Genomic DNA, 6000 nt, shown 5'->3' with positions numbered 1-6000 from the left:
TCCACATCAACAAGTATAGTTTTACAGCCTCATTTTACATGACCACCTAGTATCCGCAATATGTATACACCACAGATTACTCAATCACATTGATTATGTAGGACATTAAGGCTGCTTTCAATTTTTCTTTGTGATATACAGTACTTGTTGCTTGGTCATCGAGCACATCCTGTTTTATTTTCTTAGAATAAATTATTGAAAGTGGAACTGGTGAGTCAAAAAGATTGCTTTGGTTTTAACTCCTCTGATGTATACTATAAACACATTTCCCAGGAAAGTTACCACACTAGCAGTGTATAAATATGGCTCTTTCCTTCTTACTTGGAAACCTAGTATTTGAAAATGTGTGGCTTATAAGAAGTTTGAGGGTTATAAGAAAGTGAGCTCAATGTCTGGTCTTTCCAGGACAGGGAGGACTCCCTCTAACTTTTATTGACTCAACATTTAGCATCATTCGAAATCATAGGTCAGGAAATTTTCTCTGTAAAGGGTCAGGTTACAAGTATTTTAAGCTTCATGGGCCATATGGCCTTAAGCCTGTCATTGTAGCACAAAAGTAGAGACAATACATAGGTGATTCTGACTGTGTTCCAATAAAACTTTATTCACGAAAACAGGTGGTGAGTGGGATTTGGTCCACATGCTGCCCTGGCTGACCCCAGATTTAAATCATCTAGAGCTTGTGAAAACACAGATTTCTGGATTCCACCAACACCCACTCCTCATTCTCCTAGGGAATCACTAGGTCTTGAGAGTAGACCCAAGCATTTGAATTCACAAGTCTTTAAGTAATCGTACTGCTGCTGTTTGGGGGCCAAGCTCCAAGCACCTCTGCTCTCAATTTAGTTCAATTCAGTTCAGTCGCTCAGTCGTGTCCAACTCTTTGTGACCCCATGAATTCCAGCACGCCAGGCCTCCCTGTCCATCACTAACTCCCAGAGTTCACCCAAATTCTTGTCCATCAAGTCGGTGATGCCATCCAGCCATCTCATCCTCTGTCATCCCCTTCTCCTCCTGCCCCCAATCCTTCCCAGCATCAGGGTCTTTTCCAATGAGTCAACTCTTCACATGAGGTGGCCAAAGTGTTGGAGTTTCAGCTTTAGCATCAGTCCTTCCAAAGGACACCCAGGACTGATCTCCTTAAGAATGGAGCAGTCCAAGGGACTCTCAAGAGTCTTCCCCAACACCACAGTTCAAAAGCATCAGTTCTTCAGTGCTCAGCTTTCTTCACAGTCCAACTTTCACACCCATACATGACCACTGGAAAAACCATAGCCTTGACTAGACGGACCTTTTTTGGAAAAGTAATGTCTCTGATTTTGAATATGCTATCTAGGTTGGTCATAACTTTCCTTCCAAGGAGTAAGCATCTTTTAATTTCATGGCTGCAATCACCATCTGCAGTGATTTTAGAGCCCCCCAAAATAAAGTCTGACACTGTTTCCACTGTTTCCCCATCTATTTCCCATGAAGTGATGGGACCAGATGCCATGATCTTCGTTTTCTGAATGTTGAGCTTTAAGCCAACTTTTTCACTCTCCACTTTCACTTTCATCAAGAGGCTTTTGAGTTCCTCTTCACTTTCTGCCATTAGGGTGGTGTCATCTGCATGTCTGAGGTTATTGATATTTCTCCCAGCAATCTTGATTCCAGCTTGTGTTCCTTCCAGTCCAGCGTTTCTCATGATGTACTCTGCATAGAAGTTAAATAAGCAGGGTGACAATATACAGCTTTGACGTACTCCTTTTCCTACTTGGAACCAGTCTGTTGTTCCATGTCCAGTTCTAACTGTTGCTTTCTGACCTGTATACAGGTTTCTCAAGAGGCAGGTCAGGTGGTCTGGTATTCCCATCTCTTCCAGAATTTTCCACAGTTTATTGTGATCCACACAGTCAAAGGCTTTGGCATAGTCAATAAAGCAGAAATAGATGTTTTTCTGGAACTCTCTTGCTTTTTCCATGATCCAGCAGATGTTGGCAATTTGATCTCTGGTTCCTCTGCCTTTTCTAAAACCAGCTTGAACATCTGGAAGTTCATGGTTCACGTATTGCTGAAGCCTGGCTTGGAGAATTTTGAGCATTACTTTACTAGCGTGTGAGATGAGTGCAATTGTGCGGTAGTTTGAGCTTTCTTTGGCATTGCCTTTCTTTGGGATTGAAATGAAAATTGACGTTTTCCAGTGCTGTGGCCACTGCTGAGTTTTCCAGATTTGCTGGCATATTGAGTGCAGCACTTTCACAGCATCGTCTTCCAGGATTTGAAATAGCTCAACTGGAATTCCATCACCTCCACTAGCTTTGTTCATAGTGATGCTTTCTAAGGCCCACTTGACTTCACATTCCAAGATGTTTGGCTCTAGGTGAGTGATCACACCATTGTGATTATCTGGGTCATGAAGATCTTTTTTGTACAGTTCTTCTGTGTATTCTTGACATCTCTTCTTAATATCTTGTGCTTCTGTTAGGTCCATACCATTTCTGTCCTTTATCGAGCCCATCTTTGCATGAAATGTTCCTTGGTATTTCTAATTTTCTTGAAGAGATCTCTAGTCTTTCCCATTGTGTTGTTTCCTCTATTTGTTTACATTGATCGCTGAGGAAGGCTTTCTTATCTCTGCTTGCTATTCTTTGGAACTCTGCTCTAGGCAGCCCCAAAAGCCTGAAGAGATCAGTACATTGTTAAACTCGCAGGAACCATCACATTTTTCTTCTAGGAGACTTAAATGCTTTGTGTGCCTCTCCTCTCTTGCCTCTTGGAAGGTTGCGTCAGTCAAGGTAGCAAGTTAAGGTCAATGTAATCCTCTCTAGCCAGTTTATGAGGGAAGGATGTACTTAGGTATATTAGAGTATTCAGACTCTTTGCAAAAGCTGGAGCAATTGTTCTCAGATCAGCTCCCAGAGTGACACTGCAGAGTGAGCCCAATGATGCATACCTACCACCCCTCCTGAATCCTTCCATAACCCAAGTCCCAACCAAAGTCTTACGCCAGGTGGGGTTTTCAAGTCCCATGTATGGGCCATGGGGCAAGGGAGGCTAGAAAGAATAGATTTAGCAATTTGATATTGGGAAGGCTAACAGCTATAGAACTATGAAAACATGGAGCAATGTTTAGCAGATTTGGAGGAAGCGCTATCCATACAATTCCATTCCTGGGAAAGAAAAGGCACAGTGAGGAACAGAAAGGTATAAATAAAGCAATAAAGCTTCAGCTCTCTAGAATTTACTTCAAATTAGCAGGGCTGGGATGGACAGAATATGTGGGCTATAGATGAGGCAGTGTAGATTATGAGTTGATGACTGTTGAGGCTGGGTGAACATGGAGGTTTATTGTTCTTTCTTCTTTACCATCTGTTTAGAATTTTTCATAATAAAAAATAAAATTTAAAAAGGCATCAAAAGAAAGAGTTAAGTAATGATTTCTGAACCCTCAAAGGCAGGATCTTTCCAAGAAGCCTGTACACCGTAATGAAGGACCTTCAGATGGGAGTTATTTTCATCGCACAATCATTGTTTTCACAACATTCCCAAAGGGAAAAAACAGGTGACTTTTCCAGTGAAAGTAGGCCAAGATGAGGCACTACTAAGGGATAATCATCATGCTTGCTTCACTGGACAAATACACCATGACAACTTGCTACATCAATGGAGCAAAATGAGATCAAAATGACTGGGCTACTACACAAGATCTCAAGCAAATAAAAATGCATTTTTATTTTTGGGTTTCTGACAAATAGTGAATATCATTTTTATTTTAGTATATGGGTGTCCCATGCAATATTCGGGCCATGCTTATACTAAAAATGCATTTGTTGTTCATCTGAAATTCAAATTTAATTGGTATCCCATAATTTATCCAGCAACTCTAGTTCTATGGCCTGTAAAATTTAGGAGAGTCCATCCTCCCCACCCTTCTCCAACTCATGGCACACTTCACTTCCCCCACAGACTTACCAGACAGGAGTCCCATAATTACAGCTCTCTGGGTAGTTCACCGTCAACTTGCCTTATTTTCCTAGAATGGCATTCTTCCCCCTCCTTGACAGGTTCAGACTGTCAGCCTGACCTCTGGCCCTTGAAGAGAAGTAGAGAGAGAGAGTAGCTATTTCCCTAAAAGCCATATTCAGCTGCCCTCCCCTCACTCAAGTTCCCTTCAATATTCTCCCACCATGGCTGAAAAGACCTCTGAGATGTATAGGTCATTCCTGACCCTACATCTTTCATCCACACAGATGGACTCTGCAGAACCCAAGCTCCAAAGCATATAGGGAAAGAATGATTTCATACTGCAAGGGAGGAGCCATCTCTTCATCCAGCTTAACTCTGTCTCAGTTTGTCTCAGCCAGTCTGATTGTTAATGCTCAGGTAATCAAGTCTCTGATTGTTAATGTTCAGGTAAGCGAGTTTTTATAGAGGGACGTTGCTTTTGTCCCGTCTCGCCTATTGGTCATTTGACAACCCATTAGCATCTCACTGGCGGTGAGCCAGAGGAAGGAAGTGACAAAATATCATGAGTCAACATGTTACTTGCCAGAAGTTCTGGTAAAATGAGTTAAAGAATTTCAAAGGAAGATGACTACAGAGAAAATAGGAGTTTTAGATTACTGGAGTTTCCCTTCTCCTGCCCCATTCAACCAGAGACAAACCAAGAGTCAAGTCTCATAGCTGAACCTCTCCTGATGGAAGTTCTACACAGAGACTAAATTCCCTCTGCTGGAATCATGGGAAATATTTACCATTCATGACTTTTACTTTGAGGTTAAACAAATTTGAGTGTTCTGATGGGAGAAATACAGTGATTATAAAAGCCAGCAGCAAAGGACTTCCCTGCTGGTCCAGTAGTTAAGACTCTGCTTCCACTGCAGAGGGTGCAGGTTTTATCCCTGTTTGGGGAACTAAGATCTCCCCTGTAGCATGGCGTGGCCAAAATAATAATAATAAAAATACTATTTTTTTTAAGCTGGTGATAGGATCCAGATGGACTAGGAGGAAGGCAGAATTCTTCAAGAGATTAGAACAGCCTCTGCTCAGAAAAACAATATGAAAGGCTATGTTTTGTTACAAAAGAGTAGGTGCTTTCAGTGGATGGGAGGTCCCAGCACAGAAAAATTAAACCGCTTGCTTTGCACAGAATAGGATAATTATTATTCATATTTTAGAGTTCCCCTTAGGTGGGGAAGACAGGGTTTCAGTTGGTCATGGAAGGGAAGAGAGGTGAAGAAGTGGGAGACAGAGGGGAAGGGTTATCCAAGAAAATGCATCAGCAGGCATGGCCATAGAGAAAATGATGGCCAGGGAGTAAATGCCCATGCCAGGGGTGGCTGAGGGATTCCAGGACAGATCAGGGCTACCTAGCATAAAGAAATCCTTTGTTACGAAAAATGTCAAGCATATACAAAAGTAGGCAGGCTAATATAATGAGCCTCCATGGACCATACCCAATTTTAACAATTAACTCACAGTTAGCCTTGTTTAATCTAAAGTGCCCCACCCACTCACACGAAGTGCCACGCCCACTCACACGAAGCGCCACGCCCACATCCTCCTCCATCAGTTACTTTGAAGGAAGCTCCAGACATCCTATTTCCTGGGTAAACCTTTTAGTACAGCATTCGAATTTAAGTAGTAGCCTTTCCTGAGCTGTGCTGCTGTCTCCCTAAACTAGCCACTATCTTCCTTAAAAGCCTATATAAAAGAAAGACACATCCCTACCTGCATCCTTTACTCTCAAAACTCTACTCCAGCACCACTGCACTTCCGAGACTAGATGTGTGGTAGTTCACCCACATGAAGCAATTCTGTGACACCAGCTGGGGGTCCTACGATATAATTCCAGTCCGACACCATCTATCCAGGGAGAACGTCAGACCTCAGGCAGGTTAGGGACTCAGACCCACGAGGCTGTCCCACTCAGATGGGATGCCAATTCCATGCCAATCACAAGTCCAGGTTGTCACCTGTAGCTCTGACCTACTGTCTGTAAACCAGAGGTTCCCATAACCC

The 6000-nt window shown here is 42.6% G+C and overlaps 1 long non-coding RNA gene across 2 annotated transcripts; it reads right to left on the bottom strand.

Moving 5' to 3' along the window:
* Nucleotides 1-577: 577 nt before the first annotated feature.
* On the bottom strand, nt 578-4380 carry LOC147343674 (uncharacterized). 2 transcript variants are annotated; one of them, XR_015155993.1, is made up of 3 exons: nt 4285-4380; nt 3952-4071; nt 578-2658 (listed from the first exon to the last, which is right to left on the bottom strand). It is a non-coding gene; the product is annotated as an uncharacterized LOC147343674 (long non-coding RNA). The 2 variants fall into 2 exon arrangements; XR_015155992.1 differs by lacking the exon at nt 578-2658 and adding an exon at nt 3205-3348 and having other exon boundaries at nt 4285-4374.
* Nucleotides 4381-6000: the final 1620 nt, after the last annotated feature.

The sequence above is a fragment of the Bos grunniens genome, chromosome 27 (assembly GCF_055505025.1).
Source record: "Bos grunniens cultivar Pamir isolate PY7600 chromosome 27, Bosgru_T2T1.0, whole genome shotgun sequence".
Lineage (NCBI taxonomy): Eukaryota > Metazoa > Chordata > Mammalia > Artiodactyla > Bovidae > Bos > Bos grunniens.
This window is presented reverse-complemented; position numbering and strand designations above follow the sequence as displayed.